At 51.9% G+C, this 24553-nt stretch overlaps 1 long non-coding RNA gene across 2 annotated transcripts; it reads left to right on the top strand.

Annotated features, from left to right (window-relative positions):
• The first annotated feature begins 1520 nt into the window (after positions 1-1520).
• Positions 1521-9385, top strand: LOC138068224 (uncharacterized). Of its 2 annotated transcripts, XR_011142956.1 has the most exons (4): positions 1556-1644; positions 2703-2794; positions 3300-3432; positions 5933-6339. It is a non-coding gene; the product is annotated as an uncharacterized lncRNA (long non-coding RNA). The 2 variants fall into 2 exon arrangements; XR_011142942.1 differs by lacking the exon at positions 2703-2794 and having other exon boundaries at positions 1521-1644; positions 5933-9385.
• The last annotated feature ends 15168 nt before the right edge of the window (positions 9386-24553 follow it).

Below are 24553 nucleotides of genomic sequence, written 5' to 3'. Positions count from 1 at the left end.
GCGCTAAGCTCAAAGGGCAAACTATCCTGGAGACTATCTAGTGCTCCAGCTCCCAACGTCGGCACTTAGCAATACAGCAGCCCAGCTCAACGGAGGGAAGGGCAGGCTTGGCAGACCGCTCTGCGGTATAGAGCCTCCTGTATCCCTTGTTATCCTACGTGTAATTTTATTCTCATTTATCGTTGGTAAAGAGGTGGCAACCAGAGGCCCTGCGATGGGACCAGACCCCAATGGCGCTCAGCGCTGCATAGACCCAGAGCAAGGAAACGATCCCTATCCTAATTGCTGAGAACTCTTCGAGGTCCCATCCTAGCCCCTGAGTTTGCTCTTAGCTGACCGCAGCTCCAGCTAAGGCGTTTGCATGCACTTCCCCGTAGTTCATAGTGCTTCCTCCAGGTCTCGGCTGACAGAGGGCCAGTCGTATGTGAGAGCTGTCACAGCGTGATGGGGAAGCCCATATCCTAACAGCAGCGCTCGCGTGAACATGTCAGGCAATGCCGGTAGCTGATTAGTTAATGCTTGCAAAGCATGTCGAGGAGCAGAACAGTTACGTGAGCGCCGTCAAATTAAATATTTGCATGACTTCCTGCTTCCCTCAGAATAACCCGATCCCCCCATTGTGGTAAACGGTAAGGAACCTCACAGTTCAGACCGGCCGTATGAAATGAGAGGACAAGGACATTAGCACTTAAATGCAGAGGCGGCACAGAACAGCCTAACGCGCCTGGCTGAACCAGGCGGGCCGAGCTCCCACGCAGGGCACGGCGGGAGGGGGCCCCGAGGTAAACGGGGCTCATTGCAAACGAGGACCAGGGCCGGGCCCCCGGCTCCTGCCACATCTCCTCCTTTGAAGGCAGGAGGAGAAAGACGCGTCTGGGAAAAACAGGGCAGAACGGGGCAGGCAGCTGCTACGCTCCACCTGCACGTCTGCAGCTCCACCACCCTCCCCGGCTCCATACGCCCGCTTTCCCTTGCCACCTCTCACCCTGCTGTCTCCAAAAGCAGCTCCGTGACTACACGTCTCTCTCTCTCAGCTTCTCGGGGAGGAGGAGAAGGTGGGTTTTTTTTTTTTTTTCCCCAGTTTATTGGTTCAAGTGGCGTCTCAGCTGGCCCGAGCTGAACCCAAGGAGTCGAGCAGACGATTCAGAGCTGCCCACAGTTAGATCAGAGTGGCGGCTGAGTGCAACCAGACAGCTAGGTCTACCAGAAGCCATTACCCCAGCAGCCGTTTCCCGCTGAGAGATCAGCCAGAGGACAAGCAAACTAGGCTCTTCTTCACTCTCAGGGTTGGTTTTTTGTTTTTTTTCTTTTTTAACTGAAATGGTGGATGCGTTTAAAGGCACTTGGAAGAGCTCCCCTTGGCTCAGCGGCAGCTCTAGGAACTACCTGGTCAAAGGCTGGAGGTGTGATTGACGCTTGGCATGGATGAAATCACAAACGCGCACGCTCTGCCACCCTTTCACGTCCTGAGGAGGGTTGGATCGGAGCTCCAGAGCTGACCCGAGCCCCCCCCTCCTGCCAGCAGCGAAGGAAATAAAACACGGTACAGAAGGGCAGTCCTGAGGCTGCTAGCAAAACTCCTACCTGGCGGAGCTGCGTCTGCTCCGCGCCGGCCGCCCGAGCGCTGCGATGGGAGAGTCTGCGGTAGGCCGATGTTTCCCAGGGACTTTTGAGGTCCGACCGAAGTCGGCGCAGCGCTCTGCGGACCTTGCACCCAAAAGACCCCCCCCGCCCCCCCAAAGAGCCCATCCTTTCCCCCCCCGGGCTGCCGCTGCAGCCCTGCCTGGGGGTGCGTTCGGCCTCACCCTCTCTTCCCCCTTCCCCGCCTCTCCAGCAGCCCCCCGCTCCCTTCAGCCAGGATTTTTATTTTCCCTCCTAACCTTTGTCTCGTGGAGCCAGTGAGTCATCCCGCTCATTAGCTGAACTTTGAATATCTCTTTATCCGCTGGATCCCTTTCAAGCCCGCTCCCCGGCAGCGGAAGCGCCTGCTCGCCTTCGCTCTGCTCTGGCGTGCGGAGGAGCAGCCGGCCCTCGCCGCCGCCGCCGCCGCATCTGGCTCCCCAGCTCGGGCAGAGCTAATGAAATTAGAGGGGAGCGGGGAGCGCTTGCCGCTCCGCGCCGGTGGGGTTAATTACCGGGAGGCGGTGGGGTCCGTTTTGGGTGACCTCTCTTCCACACCCCCCCAATCCCTCACACCCCCCCCCCGGCCACCGCCGCCGCCGGGGGTTTTCGGACTCGATTCCACCCGCCGGCTTGATCTCCCATGGAGAGAAGGGGGAAATAGTGCAGGCAAGGATCGCCACGTGGCCAGGGGAGGAAATTTCGGCTCTTCCGGCTGAACAGCCGGTCTCGGGGAGGGAGGGGAGGGCAGGAGAGGGTATGGGTCAGGTATTAAAGGGGATGGGAGGCGTAAAGGGTTTTAACGCCAAGGCAGAGCAATATAGATGACCTCGAACTCGTGCTACCGGCCGCTTCGGCGTGGGTCGAGATTAGCACAGGCTGGTCCGCTCGCCGGGCGCGGAGGAGAGCGGAGAGGCATCGTCCGCGGCGCCCCCCTGCTCCACCAGCGCTGGGGGATCAGGGGTGACTTCATCTCCCCGACAAGAATAGGAGCCTCCTTCTTCTACCCGCTGCCTTTCGGCCAGATCATCTTTCGAGATGGATGCCTTTTCTTTGTTTTGGTTTTTTTCCCCCTGCTATAGGAATTTGGCCAGGCTAATCGCCTTTCCAAATTGCTGGGCACGTGATGAGAACATCTCCCCGGGTATCTCTCGGCCTGCTGACGTGTATTCCGGTAATTTGTGTCTCTCCGAGCTGGAGAGCCTCTCTCCGCGAGAAACTGATGATTCACGGCCTGGGGAAAAGCGAATCAATAAGGCATGACTAAGGCATCGCTACATGATGATGATGATTAGCGACTGCCTTGGTGTCTTTGTCCTGAGTGGCAATTTGCTGATTGTCTTTCGGAGTTTTGTCTTGCGGCATCTTTGCCAGACTTCCAGTAATCCTTTTTATTTTATTTATTTTTCATTATTTTGAATCTGATGGGTCGCACTTAAGTTTCATCTCTCTGCAGCGTTGTCACAGGCTTCGCTTCACACGGAGTTTGAGCTTTCTGCTTTGTAGTTTCTAGGGATCAGAAGTTACACCGACCTACGAATTTCGTGGAAGTCCTATTAGAACATTAGTTCGCACCGCCCTAAAAAAAGCCCAAACAAACAGAAAGGTGGTTATTATTAATCACTGCTGTACGGCCTCTTGGGGATTGCTTGTTCATGAAAACGTCTGCTGCATTTCAGAGCAGAAGACTTCTTAAGCGCTTTTGATTTATGAACTCTCACCAAGTGCACCGAAGACGCAGACAAGATAAGTGTGCGCTAGACATGAAACTAATTATACACTATCTGCAGCCAGCCAGCCACTCACGAGAAGGTAAATTAATGCTAGGCCGCGAGACGGAGAATACTTTACACCTCCTGTAGTTCCGCTCCCAGGAGGGAGCATACACCCCAGCTTTCCACGCCTGGAGAGCAGCACTTGCGTGATTTAATGTTATTCCTCAGCGCTTGTCCAATTCAGGGTGTGCAAAGGCCTTTCAGGAACAACTGATGGACCTTAGCCTGCTAAAGGACGTGCCCATAGCTCAGGTTACTATAGCCCTGCTCCAAAAGGCTTCATGAGCGTTTCTTTGGTGGCTGTGGTGCCCTACAAAATGCCGGCACCACCTGGGAGCCTTTTGCCCCGGTGTCCGCACAGCCCGGGAAGGGTTTTTCCTTGCGAGGTTGCTTTCTGCTAGATCAGTCCCCCAGGCCAGGGCACTGCATGGCCCCAACAGGAGGGATATTGGGGGCTCTTTCACATAAATAGGAAACCGCGGCCTTAGCAGTGAGTAATGGGAGGATGCATCTTGGGAGTCTTCTTGCAAGGACGGGCTCCTGGAGAAACCCTCCGTAAGGAAGTGGTTGCAGCAACTGCTAGAACAAATCACGCTGCAAGTGATGGAGGCAAGGAAGTCTACTACAGAGGGTCTGGTGGGCCACTGCTGTCCTGGGACACCCGGTGACCCCCAGTGAGGTTAAGGCTACATAGCCATCCTGTCCTTCATGGAGGTTGCAAGATGGTCTCCCCATCCTCTACGCCATAGAAAATGAGCACCTTGGAGGCCTTGACTGAGCTGGGGATGGCAGCTGAAATGGCTGTCTCCATGGCATGGAGCTACATGGCCAACACGCGTTTCATAGACGGCCAGGCTCTGAAAGGACCAGAGTACCCTTAGGCTGTCTCTGAGCAGTCCTGGAAGCCTGCAGAGGTGGTGACAAGGGAGAGGGAAGCCAGGGAAGGAGATAGACCTCCCTACACACATAAATCCTGGCCCCGAGGTCACCGTTTCAAAGGCATTCCCAGAGGCCCGGGCAAACGACCTTAACGATCGAGACTTAAAATATCTGCCTAATCTACCTGCTTGCAAAGCCTGTTATCCCCGTGGTACCTGAGCGGTACCTAGTGGAGGAAAGTGCTCCTGGGAGGGTGGAAGCAGGATGGCTGAGAGGGGCTACGGAGAGGCACGGAGCCGGCTGGCGCACGGCGCTGTGCACCCTCCCCTCGGCAGACGTGGGCTTTGGGCGCACACAGTGCTTTTCCATCAACTTATCATCCTGCTTATTATCATGAATAGCATTTTTATTACCTCCATCAACTGTGCATGGGGCTGCCTCCAGGGGGCAAGCCAGGATGCCTGAATTAGCTATCTCCTTCCATCGGGAGGACCTATATTGGTGACTTGGGAGCAGCAAGGAGAGCAGGCTGCCCCCCTCCGATATCCCGGGACTCAGGGTAGAGCAGACAGAGTCTCCAGCCTCTGCTCCGCCTGCTGGGTCTACAGGAGCCCTGGGCGAAAGCATCTCGCTGGCTGGGCATCTCCCGCTGCTCTCCCTGCCAGGTAAACAAGTGAGTTAGCAAGGGAGCAGCAGTGCTGGAATATGTTCCTGATGGAGACCTCGGTTTTTGGTGGCCTCAACGCCCGATCCCTTTCTTCCTCCCTGGTTTGATGGATGCCGTTCAAACAAAACGGAAAATAAAGGCTAAATCCCAACCCTGCATTGCAGGTGTGGGACAGCTGCTGTTCCCAACAGGACCCTGCTTGGCTCAGTTGGCGTTTGCTGTCCTGTGTGTGGACCTCCCTCGTGTTAGTCCTCGCGGAGCTGAGCAGAGAGGGGGGCTCCGCTGGCGCCCGGCTCCCGCTCGGGTGCCTGTGTCCCACGTTTGATATTCAGATGTAGGCCCTCATCTCAGTCTGCCTGACAGTCTCCTGCTGCTGGTAGGTTCCCAAAAATCAGTCAGATGACAAGGTTGTTATTTACTAAGGCTGGCAGGGAGGAAAGGCCATAAATTCCCTGGATATAAAGACTGAGTCAGAGAGCAAGGCAGACGCAGCCAATTCCAGCGTGGCCTGGAAGGACAGCTAAAGAGGAGGGGATACAGTTACCCCGGCTCACGTTGTCCCCTGACCTGGGAGGTCCCTTCAAGGCTTGCAGGCCTGGAGGTATCTGACAGCAGGTCCTGCTGGCTGCAAGCAGTCCCAGAGCTGCATTTGCTTTCTGTGCTTGCAGGCAGCCGTTTTCCTTGGTCTCCTGCCCTATTTCAGGATCACGGATTGGTAGAAAGGCCTTGCAGCCAGCCTGCCCTGCCACCCTGGGAATCGCGGCTGCTTTGGCAGAAAAGAAAAAGGTTTGGCATTTGGGGGCTGAACAAAACGTGTTATCTTCTGCAGGGTATTTGCAGCTCTTATTTTCTTAAAGAAGATAACTGCACATGCCTAAAAATTAGCCTTGCTGTGCTTCTAACACAAAATCACCGCATTTCATTAAGAAAAAGGAGACATTCTGATCCATTCATATGCATTTCTTTTTCCTCTGTTTGTTTTGTTCTTCAGGACTGAATTCTCCAGCATGTTTCAAGCAGCCAGAAACCAAGCTGGACAAATAGTGTCTCCCTGGCAGGTTTTACCCCCTGCAACTTGCTCCTGGCCCCTCACAACGCTGGGCTCCTGGGCTGACCCATCCAGACCACATCGCCAGGACTTCTTCCCCTGCATGGGGGCTTCTTCCCTTTGGCATAGATTCTTGCATTCACCCTTTCTGCTCTGCCCATATAGTCTCCTGCTCCTGTGCTTTCTATGGGGGGTCTGCCAGGCATGAGTAGCCCCCGCTGCAGTTGCCCCAGAGGGGTTAGCAGCTGCCTTGTCTGATGGGATGCAGGGCAGGGAGAGGAGTGGGGCAGCTTGGCTGGGCAGATGTGAGATCACATGAGCTTGCACATTAAAAGCCCTCAGTGTAGTTGTACCTGGTTGCGTCCATGGAGTCCACACTGCGCAAGTCTCTTCTGACTGGGTCAGAGCTAGGGAAGTGCACATGAGACTGGTCACCTCAAGATACTTACGGATAGACACCTGCGCTAGGTGCTAAACTCACCCCGGGAAAACTCTGTCTTTCGAGGCCCCGTGATGGAAAAGATCTCAAGAGTACTCTAGGAGAGTACTCATGGGAAAGACTCCCAGTTGGCGATGACGGGGAGTCCTAAGGTTTCTGAACCCCCTAGATCGTTTAATATTTTGCAAAAGCTCTGGGAATTGCACAATGTGCAGTTTCAGGACCTGATCCTACCATATCCTCAGGCCTCCTGGGTCTTACCTCCACATGAGGAGTCACTCTTCAGGCCTGCTTTCCTGATGCTGTGCTGTGGTTCTGCAGCCTCAGCCCTACTCCTGATTTCCTTGCACCATTGAGTTTTATCAGCGCAGAAAGATGTGAAGTTAGGGAAAGAGCCTTAGCAACAGCCCATGGCCTTCTAGCGCACTCACAGATGACTTGAATGTCCCCCCAGCTCCCTGAACCCTCCTGCTCCCTTTCTCCTGACAGCGTGGAGAGCTCACCTCAGCACTCCAAGGACACAGAGAGTAGCACCAGGCTTAGGCTACTCCAGTGATTCACGGCTGTTACTCAAGACCTTTCAATCCATGAGGAGAAGGAGGTCAGGGAGCCTCTTACATGCCAAAAAAAGCCTGTAGGCAAGCACAAACCTGAAAGGTTTCCTCATGAAACCTCTTTTATCCATGTTAGTGGGTCAGGGCACTGACAGCTAAGTGGAGAGGGAGTGTACGTTTCAATGCACGATGCTGTTCTCCTGTGGCCTACTGGATTGCTCGTCATCAGCCTTTCAAGCATTTCTTTGCATGTGGAGAACGGAGGCAGGTAACAAACGTGGAGAAGGCGACTGCATTATGCTGTGATGCACTGCTGTGTTTGCTCCAGAAACGGCCGAGTTCTGGGACTGGCAAAGTGACACAGATGCACAACATTAGCGTTTAGGGATGGGTGAATGAAATGCGTTCTCCAAACGCACAGGACTTACACAGATATTTCAAAGAGCGAGTGCGAGGTGAGCCAACATGAACTTATCCAAGTTCAGGAAGGGTATAGCTGGGATTGGAAACTTGCTGTACAAGACTAGGAAACATTGAAGGACAGGCAGATAGGTATCAGTAGATTTCCGTCAGTAGATATCCTTCCCTAAGTGTTTGCATAGCTAATTAGCTAAGGGTGGAGGTACAACAGGAAATTAAAAATATCCAGCAGCTCTGTAAATACCAAACTAACGGTGAGGAGGGTTGGGTCAATGGAAAGACCTGCGGAAGAAGCCTGTAAGCGTATTCAGAGGGTTAAAAAGAGACCCTGAGCGCACTAAGTGGTGAGTAATGAAAATAGTCAGCAAGCTGAGATCTTTCAGTGTATGAAACTCAGCTTCATACTGGACGGAAATTTCCAGGTGTTCTGAACAAACGTGGATCCAAACACCAGAAAACTCGTTATTACTTACCAAACTGCTTCCATTTCCAAGTGAATCTCATTTTATCCCGGCATGGTCCTTCCCGATCATTAGCAAAGATGTTAACGCAATTCGATCCTTCGCCCTGACACTTACTCTCCCCTGATAAACGTGCAGTGTGGCAGTGCGGCGCACTGCTGTTTAGGACTAGTTATTGCATTTCAGTATGTTTTCAGTTTGCACAAATCATATTTCAGGCCAGTGCATTTTCTTCTAGTTTTTATTTCCTATGACAAAGAAGCAAATACGTTAATCAGAATACAAATACGTGGTTACAAAGGCTGTTCTCTCTTCATCTTCTGGCTGCACTATTCTTTAAAAGCACTTCTCATCGAAAAAATGTAGAAAAAGAAGAAAACCTGACGCATCTGTGCCCATCACCCTAGGAGTCCGACTCTGATCTCATGGTAACTTTACTCAGCCACTGGCTTCAGCAAAGTTTCTCAATATTGACACCGTTGTGCAGTCAGTACCATGCTCTAAATATTTCATCATGACTTTTTCTTAAGTATTTGTTGTATTATTTTCCTAGGCTGGTGATTGCCAGGATTATGCTCCTCTCCCCTTTTTGTTTTAAATCCCCACTGCATTTCCTTTCCTGTGCCTCTCAGGATCACGTTGTCCAAAGATTTTAAAAACTAGCCATCCAAGGATCAACATGTTTATTAACTATCATCTTAATAGCAACTGAGAATGAATACCAGAGGATGACTGCAACCTATACAGATCGATTTATTAAATTTAAGATTTCCCAAGAACCTGTTTCTTCCCTTTTTATCAATAGCTACTTGCAGAGCATCTCCCTTCCTTTCTCTTTGCACTCTTTGAGGACAGGATTTTAAAGAGGGCTCAGGGTATCACCCTTTTGGGCTTGTCAATAGTTTCATTTCCCCCCTCGCTCACTTTCCGGCTACGTTTTCTGATTTGAAAGCCTTTCTTATGTCTTTCGATTAAGTAGTTTTGCTGCGTGGCTCACTGACCTCCTCCTTGCAATCCTTAACTGCCTCCGAGTGTTCCTGCTGGGTGACCTCCCTCTCCTCTGCAACTGTGGACAGATGTTTGCCCCATGAACAGCTGTGCCAGCTAAAAAGGTCACCGCACCCTGGCTATTCATTGTTCTGCTCGTCTGGAAACGACGGCCTGCACAGCTTTGTCAATGGGCGCTATCATGTGAGTGATCTCTAACCAATATCAGCCACGTCCACGTGAGGGCTGCTGCTGCTTTGCACTAAGCTGGCGGATGTTGCTGGAGCTGTGGTGGGTGGAGAGGAGTGGCCGGAGACGGGGAGCCCGTCCAGTGGCACAGCTGGATCCCGGAGTGCACATCTGTCCATGACTCCCCATCCCTGAGGAGTGTCTTCAGACTCAGCATTGGCCAGCTTTCACGTTGGACAATCTTCTGGCCTTCAGCCATGAGTAGAGCCTTGCTTGGGATTTTCCATGCTTCTCCCTCACTACTGGCTTTTATGTGCTCTTCTTGCGGTACCTTCAAGCAGAGATTAAAAAAAAAAAAATCCTCCTTTTTTGCATTCTAGCCTTGTGCGATCCTCTCTGTGGTTTTGCTGAACGCACTCACAGGCTGTGTGTCCAAGATTTCCCATCCATTCTCAGTCTGTAAGAAGCAGATGCAGGCGGGTCTTCCAAAGCATAGCTCATCACATGAGGCCGTGCGGCTGCCTCTTGCACCGGGATGGGGAGCTGAGCCGGAGGGAAGTGGAGAGGAGGCGGAGAATTGGCTGGAAGATTATAAAAGTTCAGTGCAGTCTCAAAACAAGACAGCAAGACCCAGGGTGCTTAGAAGGCTGGAGTGGTCCTTCAGCCTTACAGCGTGAGCTGTTTAGCGCTGGTGCTACAACCACTCTGACTGGTGCGGAGTGGCCACAGGCTCCCTTTCGAACCATCCTGTTATCCCCTGGCTCCAAAGAGCTGGCAACTCACCTTCTGTGCTGCAACTGCAATGGACTGTGACACCTTTGATTTTGTCTGCGCTTGCCATGCTGCCTCCGGACGTGCTCACGACCCAGAGGAACTGGCTCTTTCTCACAGCTTCGTCACCTTGGGCTGCCTGGAGCTCTGTGCCCTGGACGGGAGACGCTTGTGAGAGTCGTTCCCTAAAAGAGCAGGGAGGCTCCTGGCTTTGGGGTAGATGTTCCCTGTGCTGGCCGGGTTGTGGGGGATGCACGTTGTACCTGTATTTCTGTACTCACCATCCAGATGGACATCTGTGAAAGGGGGAAAGGAGGAGCCCTTCAAGTGCCGATGCATTTTGGAGGTCCTCTTGTATGTATGCAACCCACCCCCATTGCAAGGAAAGCACGGAGACCAGGAAAACCATCCCCTTTTGCCTGCACACATGACATCTGTGACTAAATCCAGAACCCACAACAATTTAGGATCGCATTTCAGCCCTACAGTGGGGAACAATCAGTGAATTACAGACTCAACTGCCGTTGCTTCACCTTCACCGGGCAAACGAGATAGGTGATGTCAATCTGCGAGCATGCGGACAGTCCACATGTATTTTAGCTTTTAGGTTTTTCTGCTTTTCCCCAGCACAGAGCCGTGAATGGATTTCTCTGAAAGCAGCCCATAAATTGGGTGCGATTTTAACAGCCTGTGCCGAAAGGGTCCTGGTGCATGGCAAGAACACGCTATTGCCTAATGCAAAGTCCTTGAAGGTCTTACTATTTTATCTGCTTACTATGTAGGTATGGGAGACTGAGCAGCGAGGGAAGGTCTTAGGCTTAGGGGATCACAGGGCTGGCGGGGAGATGCCTGGAGTTTTGCTCTCCCTCCCTGGCTGTAGTTTTGCAAGGAAGAGAGGTAGGTCCTTCCTGGGAGGAAATGCCAGGCATCTCCCCAGACGGCATCTCTACAGCCTGAACAAGGGAATCATTTCACATGGAAATACCCCAAACGCCTCACCGGTTCGCCTGCTCTCACATTTCACTCAAACTCAACCATGGCAGGGCTGGTCTATTCTCTTTCAAATCACAGCAATTTGCCTTTTCTCTCCTAACTCCATGACGACAATAGCTGGTCCTCAGAGGGCCTTTTCCCTGCATCATCCCATGCCAGGGACCTCTGTTGTTAGTGGTTAATACAGAAGGAAACCGAGGCAGAAGCAAGGCAAGTGCTTTTTTCAAAGCTAGAGAGAGCTCTCAGGACTTCTCCAAACTTTCTCCATCCCCCAGCCTCCTGGGGCTCGCTGCCAGCCCCGAGCGTGTGGAAAGCACTGGGAAAGACAAAACAGAGTTATTTGGGCAGAACTTTCCAAAAAGAAGAGGTAAATTCTCATGCGGCCTCTGAAGGCTTTTTCCCCACTGCCGCCGATTTTATCTGGGAATCACAAACGCCGACGCCGCTGGACTTGGCAGCATGAGAGTACGGAAAGGAGAATACTGCTTAGCAGCGCTAAAACCAGGCCACGTGCCTAGTAAGCCCTGGATTTCTGAACCTGCCTCTCCTGAGCGCGATTTATCGCCACGTTTGCAGTTACTGTTTATTCGGAAGTCCTCCGCAGCACCAGACCTCGCCTCGTGGTGTTTTGCCATCTGCCCCTTCTCCAGGAGGCTGGCATCGGAGAGCCAGCTGTGCAGGGCACGATCTGCTGCCTGCTGATCCCAAACCGTCGCAGGGCACTCAGATGAAACGGTTTTGCCGTGTAAAAGCCCAGGGTCCAATGCACCCAACCTATATTCTCAAGGCTACGACAACGCTATTACTCGTAGCGAAATCTGCGGTGAGATTTCCAGGGGCTCTCGTTCCGCACAGTCAAAGCCTACAGATGGCACTAAGCTGAAATATGATTTATGGCTCTGCAAGAACAAGCCAAAGGTGGGTGGAAAACACATTTTAGTCATTGGTTCGGTATCACTCCGAGGCCTTCCAAAGTCTTACCAGGATGGGAAAGCGTACCTGGCATTTTGCGGCTGGAAATATGGTCTCCACAGTCATACACAGCGCTTCCAGCTGCACAGATGCTACTTATCTTTGTGTTCTCCTGGAACAAAACCTCTTTTTTTTTTTTTCTCACTTCCAAAATAAACTTCCTTTTCTGCACTCCCACAGAGAATCACCACCGGGAAGAAAAGCTGTGCAGAGTTTTCCATCCAGCAGATTGCCTCTCTGCTCCCTCTACCCTGAGAACCTGAAAACAGAGAAAGGCTACTGTTTACAGAAAACCGAGGAACATTTAAAGCTGCCTTGTTTCTAAATACATCCAATTCTGATTGAAAGAAGCTGAGCTAGCCGCACTGAAAGAGCTAATTAAATTGTAAACAGCATTGCTTTTAATTGCTAGCGCTAAAAATTGTCTTTATTTATTTCAAAAGTCGAGGTGCATAAGAATATGTGTTTAATTGCAAAAAGAAGGAGGAGGTGAATTTTAAATGTGCTTGGGAGATGCTGCAGTCCAAGTTTCTCGCTGGTTGTTTCCATGATAAAATTCAGGGTGCTGTTTTATCCTGCAAGCCCTTTGCTACAGCCTCGTGATTTGATTTTTTTCTCTTTTAACACATTTGTTTGTTTGTTTGGCCTTTCTCACTCGAAATCTTCCACAATTCTCACTCATGAAGGAATCTGGAAATCGGTCCAAAGCTTCAGGATCAGTCATTACTGGATGCTTTTCTGCTCATGCTGGTAAATGGCTCGATTGTGCGTAATTAGTTAAAGATGTGAAGTGCCGACTAAGTGCTAAGTAATGTTACATAAGTGCAATGTATGGCAGACACACTGTGCCACAAAAAGCATAAGAGTATTTTGCACTTAAATAGCACCTTTTACCCCAGGTTGGCAGAGCTGCTCGCTCTCGCTGCTGGAGGCTTTCAGCACCTCGGCAGATTAGGATATTGTTTTAATGTGCAACTGCAGCTGGGAAAACTGAGGCATAGCGTGGGGAAGTGCCATGTCCCCAGTCCCGCGACGAGCCAGGAGCCGAACCAGGGCATCGCCCTGCTGCCTGGCCACCCCCGTCCCTCTTTCGGTAGCATCTGTACGTCCCCCCTTCCTTTTTTTGGCGAGCAGACCAGATGGAGACCTTGCGGCCTCTCCCTCCCTCTCCAAGGCGTTTTCCCCGGCCCTTGGATTGTTTTTGTAACGGTGCCCTCTCTGGATTTTTCAACATCCTCTGGAAAATGTGATTTCACACTGTATTCGTACGTTGAACAAAAATAATTCCAAACACCAAAAAACAAGCCGTGCCCTGACTGGCGTTACGTAGCATTTGTGATAATTGGATTCTCAGAAAGCCAGGCACTTTCTGAGCTATAATGAGATTCAAACTTTAATTACTGTGTCCCTTTCCCAGGCATGCAGGGGAAGCGGGGAGGAAAATGACCATAATCAGGTCTTCGGCATGTTGCAAGAGACGGCCTCGACGGATCGCGTCTCAGCGCCTTAATGAGGGGGCATTCTTGCCACGCACAGTTGGAAGGCCGGTTTCTCTTGCCTTGTGGCCTACATTTCCATCCCTTGGGATTCTGACCACAGCCCATGGCCACGTGCTTGCAGCAGATCTCTCTGTTTATGGGAAGCCAGCAGAGAGAGCTCCTGGGCTTGATGCCCTGCAGGACAAGAGGAGGAGCCAAGGATGTGTTGGGGAGTGCCAACTTGACTTTCCCCGAAGGTCTAGACCAGTGACATTTTCCCGAGAGGTCCTTGGGCAGGCTCCGGGAGCCCTGCAGGAGCGGCACTGACTTCTCACAAGTCCTGTGCGTGGCTGCTCCCTTCCTGCGCTGAGCAGATCCCAGGCAACTCTTGCCCGTAAGGCTCCGATGACTCATTTGCTGGCTTTCTCACTTCCCCGCCTCCATCCTGGAGGATACGTTGTTTTGCCGAGTCTTATCTCTGCTGAGGTTAGAGGAGGCACATGAAGGCAGGGGTTTCATGTCGGCGGAGCAAGTGCTCCAACAGAGGCATGAGGGCATTCATAGACGTGCTTAAACGTTATCTGAGACGAATCAAGATACCGCCTGGTCATCTTAGAGGACCTTTTAATTGCAATGTTTGGCCTGTGTGATGAAGTTCAAATCCGGGCGAAGAGAAAATAATTTTTAAGAAGAGGCTTTGTAAGAGACAGGATCAAATTCTTCACGAGTGAGTTGATATATTGCCTTCACTGCGTTCCCACCATGTTGCAGCCTGATAGAAAAACTTATCCGTCTAACTTTATAACCCCGTGGCTTAACATTCATTATTCCACTATCCTCTGGATGGTCAGAGATTTATGTTGCACCCTGCCTTTCCCCTTGCTTTATTTGGGAACAAAGTCAGAATTGCCAGGTAGAAATTTCCAAGATTGCTTTTCTTTCTATTTCCTAACCTCTTTCCCAAGTTCCCTGCTATCTCCACAGTTTTCCATCACTTAAAAAAGGTCACCGCTGCTGCTGCTTTTCCTCTCGCAGCAATCTGCAGTACGTGCTGTCCTTGCCTAATATACAGAACGGTTTTCTTGGAATTACCGTCTTTTTAGTCACTAGCTGGCTTCATGTTTGGTCGTGTGCTCTAGATGCCTACACAGGGAGGCATGACTACCTCTCCTTGCTGGCAGCAGAGGCAGCCCAGGTCTCAGAGCCCGGGGACTGTGGGGGGCTTGAGTCACTCATCGCCACTCTCTGGACACGAGACACCCCAGGTGTCGCTGCCGGCAGCTTTGGCACCTCCTAGTCTCCATTGCTGACCTCAAGCAGCCACTTTCTCCGTTTGCCCACGGCGCTCGCAAGAAGGCTGAATGTCGGCAAGGCAGCTCGCTTTGGAAGAGGAAACTGCTCTTGGTTGTGGTGTCTGCAGCGATGGAGGCGGGAGCCTGCCCGTTCCCCTCGCCCCTTGGGAGCCATTCTGCAGCGGGTGTCCTTCTGCTTGGCGCTTTGCTGCTGCTGCTGCCCCACCTTTCCTCTTGCCGTGCAAACCTGGCTTGACTCATGCTTTCTTCTTTGCTTGCTTTGCCCTTTTCCATTTCCAGAACGAGTTATTTTTATCCTCAGAGCTCTGCATTCCTGGGGGGAGCCATGCTGGCTGCTGCTGCCCTGCGCTGGCAGAGCCAGGGCTGCTCTGCCTCCCCGGGGTTGGGTTTTAGGGCTCCGCAGTGGGCAGGTGCTTCCCGGACATGCCAGGGGAGCAGGTACTGCAAATCCCAAAGACAGAGGAGACAGGAATCGCAAGCAAAGCTGAAGCTTTGGGCCTGGAGCATAGAGGAGGATTTGGTGAGGTTGCAGCACACCCTCAGGATCCTTCCAGCTTTACACGGAGCCAGAGTGATTCCCCACCTTTGGCAACCCTGGGTTCCCAACACAGGGCAGAAATAGGGACTCTGAGGCAGGTGATAGGGGAGCTGGAAGACCTTGCGGGCTCAGCCTCACCTTGCAGAAGGGCACAGCCAGCCTTAGGCAGTGGCACGGCAAATCCTGGGAGCAAAGTGCCTGCGCAAAGGCTCTTTCCGTGAGGCTTATGTAAAGCGAACGCCTTCTCTTCCTAGGGCGACCAAGGACCTTGAATTTCTTGCATGTGCCTCTGGACAGGAGCAAACACATCAGCAGGTAACATGGGATGGCATCTGTGGGAAGCGAAGGCCCTTGCTAGTTGTCTGGCCTAGAAAAGGGCAAGCCGCCTTTCGGGGTGCTGGATTTACACCCCTGACCGGGGCAAACTGAGGTCTGCAGGGCTTGTTGCCACGAAGCATGACCACGGAGCCCTCAAGATTCCCTGCTCCACTCTCACTTTGGATATTGCCTTGTGTCCTGGCCTAAACCAGCAAGGGAAAACCCTGCAGGGTCAGGGTCCTGCCATGGGTTTGACAAGAGCCAGGGAGGCATCCGTTCCAGATGGGGTTGGGATGCTTGTTTTGGGAAAGGGACAACTTATCTTCTTCCAATGCATGCTAGGTTGGTGCTCTCTGGACTAGGCTTTTTCCAAGTATCCACACTGAAGGACATGATGCATGGGTCTTTCTTCTCGCTCTGCTATCTTCTCCCCTGGTTTCAGGTAGGTATCTTCTTGTCACTTTGCTAATGAGAGCAGCGCACCCCACTTTCAGCTGTGTCCCATAGGCCTCTATTCAGGTAATGCTGGAGACCTTTCTGAATATACATAATAGGTGCTTATGGCCCCAGGGCTGGGTTCATCTTAAGAGACATCAGCACCCTGGCCTTGACGGAAGAGCTGAAAGTCCAGAGGTGAGAGGGTCAGGGAACATGCACACATGGCTAGTGAGCATCTTGTTGGGCTTTCACGTGTCTCCTTGTAAGACTCTTAGGCCAAGAACTAATTACTGCTTGCTAGCATCTTGTTGGCAGGACCAGCTTCTCAGGCAGCTCCGGGACCCGCAGCTGAAAACAGCCCAGTGCCAGGACATAGCACAGCCGCGGTGTGTGGAAGCAGGTTGGGAAAGCGGGGCAGGTGGCACTCACGCAGCCTGCAGACCTCGAGATCCGGCTGCTGAGACCACATGGACGACTGCCTGTAAGCATGAGCCTACAGCAATCCAAGGGCCTTTGCCTCCCTGCTCTTCCCAGGAAGCAGACTGCAAAATCATGCAACCGCAGAGATCAGCAGCGTCTGAACTGGCTCAGGCAGCCGTCCATGCCCATCTGTGATTCCCAGGAAACAGCCTTCCTACGGAGCAGGAGAACCCGACTGTGGGGAGAGGTAAAGCCTCCTACCGGACATGCTACTCCTGCCCGCTGAGGGAACAGAAATGCTGTTATGTAATGGACCGCAGACTCCTGGATCTGCAGGGAAAAGTGACAATCCCGCAATCTCAGCTGCTACCTTGGGCTTCGGGGACTCGGCAGACCTTGTGATCTAGCAGCATCCGCAGCTCCCCCCCCAACTGCCCCCCAACCCCACCCTTCCTACCCTGAGACCATCACTCCCTGCGGAAGGAAATCTCCTTGCCCCGGTAGCAGCTCCCATTGCTCCCACAGATGCTGGCCTGGCCGAGGGGGCAGAGGACCAGCCACGATGGTCCAGCCCATGGGTTGTTCTTACCACCAGCTGCTGCCCCACAGCTTTGGGGTAGCCCTTGGGGTGAAATACCGGAGACTCAGTGCCTACGTGACTTCAGACCCCCTGAATGACCTGCCCTGAGAGAAGATGCTCCTTCACATGGGGAAATAATATTATTTTTCCCTTCACTCTTGGGAAAATGTAGCCCTCTTCACAGGAGCAGTGGGCACCACTTATCTTCCATTAGAGTTGGAGAGCTGAAGAAGGTCTCAAGAGGAGCATCTAGCCATGGCTTGGAGGGTATCTCAACAAATAGGTGTATCCTACCCCCAGCCCTGCCCTTCCCAGCACCGCTGCCAGTATTTCCACCTACTTAATACAGGAACAGAAAGAGCCAAAACGGGAAGTGATTTTCTAGAACATAAAACAAGCTTTCTGCAGCTTCAGAGATGGAGACTGGGTAGAAGCTGTCCCCAGGGGAGCACTGGGATGGGACAGCGGGCTTGGCACGCTTCTGCTCCATGGTAACGCCGGGCAGCACTGAGCGGCAGCTGCGTGGCTGCAGCCTTGCATTCCTCTTAGCAGATGAAAAGATGCTCTCCTTCTTCCAGTGGCCAGACATCTCTTACGGACCGCTCAGTAGAGATGGGGAAATACAAGTGGTAGAGGCATCATTCCCAGACTCCCGGCATTTCTTCTCTTCCCTGTTCTGCTGAATCCAGAGCGAGACAGTCTGCGGCCGGCTAACCACTGCTGGGGAAGGAGGCAGGCAGCCGGCATCATCTCCCTATGGCCTGCGGCAGGACGCACAGCTGGCAACGGGGAGAGCTCAGCAACCGGCTGGAAAAGTCATCTTCTGCACAGAGCAAAGCGGGAGACTCTCTCCAAGACAAGAAATGAGAGCGTGAGAAATCTCAGTTCACTTAGAAAGGAGGCACAGGGAAAAACACACTTTCTTTGCATGGCCAGGGTGCTGCTCTGCGCAAGCTCATGAGCCAGATTCGCAGAGGTGGAAGAGCAAATCACAGCAGTGTCCCCACAGTGCCCTGGGACGGCACTGACAGTTTACTCATTTTCAGGTATAAAAAGCATTTGTTTGAGAACGCAGAGCGTAATTAGTAGTGAGTCACAAGAAGTGTTGTTCCAGCGATGGTAGAAACAAGCCAGGGCTGAAGGGTTTGCTGGTCGTTCGAAAGCATCGACAGCTTAAGCCCAAGATTTTTTTCTTAATTGCACCACTCTCGGGCACTCGCTCTAAATTAAATGGACAGGCGGACAAGAGAGCTAATGCACCGCTCTGAAAGGCAAACTATTAACCCAAGCATCTCTTAGATGTTTAACTTTAAGGAGGCACGACTGAAATCTCATCAATTATAATCAGTGAACATGAGAAGGATACAAAGGTCATCCATAATATAATTTGCAGAATAATAAAAATAAAAGATGTGAAAATTCTTTTAGGCTGAGACTATTTCACTGCCCAGGGAAAGCTGGATGGGTCTCCATGTCATGGCTCCTGCTGTGCAGTGCACATGCAATAAATGCAGCGTGAGACAACTTTCCCTGATGCACTTCCGTGATTCAGAGTTGGCTGCTGTTTAATATTTATTTTACAGTAACAGACATAGGCCCTTTCTGTGCAGTCCTAGGAGTGTTCCCTGCCGTTGTCTTCATTCTTGGTTTTCTTTTTCCAGAGTTCATCCAGTTACTCTCACAGCTCTTCTCCTGGATCATAAACAGCTCTCTGCTCTCCTCGGCGTCCTCTTCCTTTAAACACTTAACACAAGTCCTCTGCTGTCAGCAGACCAGTCAACGGGAACAATGAACTTAGGGGAGACTGTGACATTCCCACTTTAAAAATAAGATTGAGTCCTTCATTCCTCGCTGTGCTGCTGACAGCCATAGTACTTAGCACTCCTATCCTAGGAGACATTACCCAAACATTAGCTAACGATGCTGCCTGACTCAGCAAAACTCAGGAAGTGTGGGCTGGATGAGTGGACGGTGAGGTGGATGGAGAACTGGCTGGATGGCCGAGCTCAGAGGGTTGTGGTGAACAGCGCAGAGTCTAGTTGGAGGCCTGTGGCTAGCGGTGTCCCCCAGGGGTCAGTCCTGGGTCCAGTCTTGTTCAATGTATTCATCAGTGACCTGGAGGAAGGGACAGAGTGCACCCTCAGCAAGTTTGCTGATGACACAGAACTGGGAGGAGCGGCTGACGCACCAGAGGGCTGTGCTGCCATTCAGAAGGACCTCCACAGGCTGGAGAGTTGGGCGGAGAGGAACCTCATCAAGTTCAACCAAGGCAAGTGCAGGGTCTTGCACCTAGGCAGGAATAACCCCATGCACCAATACAGGCTGGAGGTTGACCTGCTGGAAAGCAGCTCTGCCGAGAAGGACCTGGGAGTGCTGGTGGACAACAAGTTGACCATGAGGCAGCAATGTGCCCTTGTGGCCAAGAAGGCCAAGGGGCCAATGGTATCCTGGGGTGCATGAGGCAGAGTGTAGCCAGCAGGTGGAGGGAGGTGATCCTGCCCCTGTCCTCAGCCCTGGGGAGGCCTCACCTGGAGTCCTGTGTCCAGTGCCGGGCTCCCCAGAACTGCAAGAGAGCCATGGCACTACTGGAGAGAGTCCAGGGGAGGGCTACCAAGATGATTAGAGGGCTGGAGCACCTCTCCTCTGAAGAAAGGCTGCGAGAGCTGGGCCTGTTCAGCCTGCAGAAGAGAAGACTGAGAGGCGATCTCATCAACATGTACAAGTATCTGAAGGGGGGGTGTCAAGAGGACGAGGCCAGCCTCTTCTCCGTGGTGCCCAGCGACAGGACAAGAGGCAACGGGCAGAAACTGCAACAGAGGAAGTTCCGTCTGAACCTGAGGAAAAACTCCTTTCATTGTGAGGGCGACAGAGCACTGGCACAGGTTGCCCAGAGAGGTAGTGGAGTCTCCTTCGCTGGAGATATTCAAAAGCTGCCTGGATGCGATCCTGGGCAATATGCTCTAGATGATCCTGCTTGTGCAGGGGGGTTGGACTAGATGGTCTCCGGAGGTCCCTTCCAGCCTCAACCATTCTGTGATTCTGCGATCCTGTGACTCTGATGGCTTGCACACCAGACTGCAAACCTCCTCCTTCCTCCCACCGATCTGGGGATTTATGCTCCTGCAAAACCACAGATTTGGGCTGTCTTTCGAGAGAGACAAATGCTGAAACAAACTAATTCTAACGCACAGAGGTGGTGTTTAATAGAAAGATCTTTAAAATAAAGCAGCAGAAGGAGTCCAAACCCAATAATAAGAGCTCCAGCCACTGTGACTAAGCACTCCATAAAATGTGTAATTACGGCACTATAGCAACTATTGAATTCCAAGGCACATTTTGCATCTGAAACACAGGACGGAGCATCCTCTTAGGGCGATTCAGAGAAACGACGACAATGCACCCACTCCTCGTGCGAGAAAAGGGAAAAGCGGCGCGGCGCTGAACCGCAGTGCATGCAAAGCAACGTGCGGGTGGCAGGCAAGCGCGTCCGCCGGGGAGCAGCCCTGCCCAGGAGGAGTGCACCTGCCAGCAGAAAAGACAAGTATTTTTAGCCTGCGATACAGCTGGGAATATCTTGTCAGCTTCCTGAGAGCGCTCGACTTGTGCTGCTCCCACCTCTGGAGCTCTTCCTGCCCTTGGGCACCCCGTTTCAGTTTGGATGGGGGCCTATCGCATCAGGGTACCAAGCAGATCCTCTTTCCTCCACGTGGCTTGAAGCCCCTCAAATGCCTTAAAAGGCATTTTCTGCCTTGGATACACTTTCTCGCATTGTCTGGGGCATGGTGTTTTGCAGCTAGAGACTTGTGAATGAAGCTGAGTTACTGACCTTGATTAAAAAAAAAAAAAAGTGCTTGTGCTTTGAAAAGGAAGCCTTTTAAAGCTGGCTTTTATGCAAAGAATTGTGTAAATGCGCGTATGAAGGCTCTGGTATTTAAGGCCTTTTTTCAGTTTTTTGTCCTCTGAATTGCCAGTGAGCTCTTTCGCTGATTTAGGCCTTTAACCGAGGGGCAAACACTACAGGAGGGGGTGAAGGGAACTCAGGCATGTATTTAAGTGCATTGCCTAGGAGCAGATGTTTGGATCAGGGCCCAGATAAGAAGTGTGTTTTACTGTGTTGAAGGAGGTATTGTTTTTTCGCAGATCTGCAAGGAGATACAGGTAACCCCCTCTCTCCAAATGGATGAGGGCAAGGGAAAAATGAAATAACCTGTCTTTGAGGCTTGTTCTCACCTCTTTTTGAGTGTGGAAATATGTAAGGCCTCACACAAAATGGGTCTCAATCACCGCTGCAACTTTTTTTCTGCGGTGTTATCAAAATGAGAAGGAAGATGATTAGTGAGGCAGGTTTGGGGAGTTTTTTGGAATTGCCCCTCGTCCTGCTCTGGCTTTGCTCAGAGGCATAAATTAGAGGCATTTTTCTTTGAAGACTCCGTGCAAGGCAACATGCGTTTGGCTTTGGAAGACGCTTCCCAGGCTGAGCAGGGCAGGCAGGAGGGTTTATCCCCTTCTGCGACTTGCAGCTCCCTTGGACCAGGTTAAAACGACGCCCTGGATTTGCAGAGGGGATTCGGTTAGGTGAGAGGGAGATGCTGGCATGACAATACCCAATTAGGGCTGCCCTCTGCTTGCGCTGAGAAAACAAGGGGCGTTTACACAATGACAAGCCACTTGAGGTTTTTGCCTGACTTCACGGCTGAGCAACGAGACCCCAAATGTTACAGCTCTGCCTAATGTCCTTGGCTCTGTCCTGCTCTGGAAGGAAATATGCGGTGGCCTGCGCTGCCAACGCTATTTCCTCCAGCTTGTCTTTAAAGGTCTCTTTTCCAACAGCTGATCCGCTCTGCAGCTCCGGAGAGTACGTGAGATCCGGCTGGCCCACGGTCTAGCTGGTATGGCTGCGTGCCATGTTGTTGTTTGTGTTGCTTTCATTTTTTTGGCGTTGCTTGGCTCTTCCACGCAACTTGTTTTCATCCTGAACTATGCGCTCATTACATACCCAAACGCCCACGCAGGTTTGTGCAGGAGGAAACTCAAAACACACGCAGCAGTGGAGCGAGTCTGTGACGGCAGGCAAAATGTCTGTCTCCAGGCAGCCACAAACAACTGTCAAATCCCCGAGCTGTCCGCGGTCGGGTTTCAAGGTTTTCGACGACGAGCGTGATGTTGGCATTCGCACCCGTTTGCGCATTGTCCTGGCCAAGCAACGCGGACGACATCTCTTGGGGTCGCCCTGGCCTCTCCTGGCAACTCCAGCTACCGCCCCAGGCACCGTCCAGCCCCTCCAAACGCCGCAGGGACCTGTTGTTGCTGCTAGAAGAGATCTCACTTCCCCTCCAGAGCCAGAAATAGGCCTCCTCTGTAGGCTGGTTGCTTCATAACTGCCCTCTTTGGGGTTTCTCATGAGCTTCTCCAAAGCCACGTGTCTGAGCTGTGGCCAGAGGCGGTGCAGGGCAGCGGCGGTGCCACTGGACCCATCAGGTCCCATGGATGCGGCGTTGTCTTGGCACAACGTGGCCATGGACTAGGAGAGCGGGTCCAAGTAATCATGTTTTCCGAGTCCCTCTTACGCCACCGCGATCGAGCGCTGGCAGCCTCCCAGAGCAGGATGTGGCGAGCTCAGCTGGAGGCCGGTGGGCTGGCCAAGGATGTGTCACTCTGGCCCTCGGCACGCTGTGCTCCTCCCGCCGCGCAAAGCCTGCTCGGAGAGCTGCGGTGCTCTCCCCGTTCCCACCAGCCGGACAGACCGATCCCCAAAACCGGGAGAACAGGTCTGCCAGTGCGGTTTGCAGCCTCTTCGCTTCCTGCCCCAATCCTGTGCTCTGGAGGAGTAAAGATTTTCCAGAACTGTCACTGCAGTGGATTTCACTGGCGTTCGATTCCTTTCGTCAAAAACGTGCTAAAAATAAGCTGGCTCAGGGAGTAGGTTACTGCGTCCTGCCTGGCCAGGTCTTGAGGGGAGCAGTAACGGGATCCTGGGCAAAGTGGCTCCCGGGGGCGTTTTACCCTCACGTCGAGCCGTGAGCTTGTCTGCTGCTGCATGCCAGCAGCCCCTCCGCCACGCTCCCTCCTCGGGTGCGGGGCCCTCGCCTGCCGTTTGCTCCTAGTTCCGCAAGTTGCGTACGCAGAGGTCACAGGTTTGATTTCGGCATCGCCGAGAGCTCTTCTCGGCTCCCAGTTATGACATAGCATCTCTTATTCTGGAGCGGGTAATATCTTATTAGCGACATCCTTCATAAACTATTACCTCTGCAGTAGCCGGGGGTGGGGGGAAAAGAAAAAATTAAAAAAAAAGTCCTCAAGCAGAAGTCTCGATGAGTGAAATCTTAAACGCCACAGGAAGGCTGCAAACTTGCACACTCGTTACCAGAATGACTGAAGAAGTTTGTACTCGGTGCACGGCCACTGTTGCGCTGTCCTAGAGCTGCGCTGATACTAAGGAAAACGCTGCGTCCCCGCTCAGGGAACGGGTCTCGTCAAGGCATGGAGACCTTTTGAACGATGCAGTTGATGTTCAGCCGTCAACGCCGCTGAGCGAATTTTTCATCCGCAGCCAGGTTTCGTTGCTGTGTTCCAACTGTCTCTCCTAAAATAAGAGGAGGAGGGGGAAAAATCCTTGTGTTAATTTAATCTACTCAGGCATCTTTCTGTCCTGCCTGATAATAACTCTCCAATCTGTCATTTCCAACTGACATCTGTTTGTTTGCTTTTTTATCTTTATCTTGAAATACCTCCTTTCCTGAGCAGCCCAGAGGCGTCGCAGCGATGTCCCAAACCTTCCCCTTCCCTCTTAACCTCGCCGTCGGTGAAACCATCTCCCTTCTGCGGCTCCCTTAAAAAAAGAAAAATAAAGAAATAATTTAAAATGCAGAAAAAAACTTTAACAAGTCCTCCTGGAGACACCTGTCAAGGAATACCCACTTTACCAGCCGGGATGGCTCTGCAGGGGCGGGCAGAGCTCTCCGCCAAGTTATTAAATCAGATGATGCAGGAGGCATGAGAAACAGGCGGTGTTTTTTCCCATGGCAAGGCCCTGCAGGCCACTGCTTCGTGCAGGCAAGCTGCGGTACAGACTGGGGGAAAAAAAGCCCAGAAACAAGGAAAAAAATCCTTCTGACTGATTTTAGCTCCCGACGCTCCATTTCCAATCGCTTGCAAATGGGACAATTGGTAAAACAAGTGACTCCGTCCACGCACCAGTGAATCCGCTGCAAAGACAAAAACAACCACCCTGCAAACGCGTGCCTGCAGTGAATGAAAAGGCGGTGAAAACACGGAGGATGATTTGCCGCTAGTTTGTTCCACAAAACCATTTGGGATGCTCCGTCGTTCGTGTCGTCGGACGTGCAAGAAAGGTTACTTTAATCGATTTTACATCATTGTTCGAACTTTAATTCTACTTATTATTAACTTTTTATCTATTTACTGTCATGTATATTTAATTGCTTTAATCCATCTTTGGAAAAAATGAAACCCCAGCATTTTAACATGGCGTAATAAGTGTCGAAACAAGTTTCTTCCTTTTGGTGCTTCTTCTGCAGTAGAAAAAGTTACAGTCAAACATTTAGCTAATAAAACGGAGCAGGGGAGAACGACTAAGCTGACTTACGATACATATCAGCTAGAGAGCCAGCGCGCCATAAAATCCCGCCCCGGTTTTATTCGACCCCTTTCCCCGCTACGTACCAGCGGCTTC

Source organism: Struthio camelus, chromosome 1, assembly GCF_040807025.1.
Source record: "Struthio camelus isolate bStrCam1 chromosome 1, bStrCam1.hap1, whole genome shotgun sequence".
Classification (NCBI taxonomy): Eukaryota; Metazoa; Chordata; class Aves; order Struthioniformes; family Struthionidae; genus Struthio; species Struthio camelus.
The sequence above is the reverse complement of the archived record's forward strand: the minus strand, read 5'-3'. Positions and strand labels throughout refer to the sequence as shown.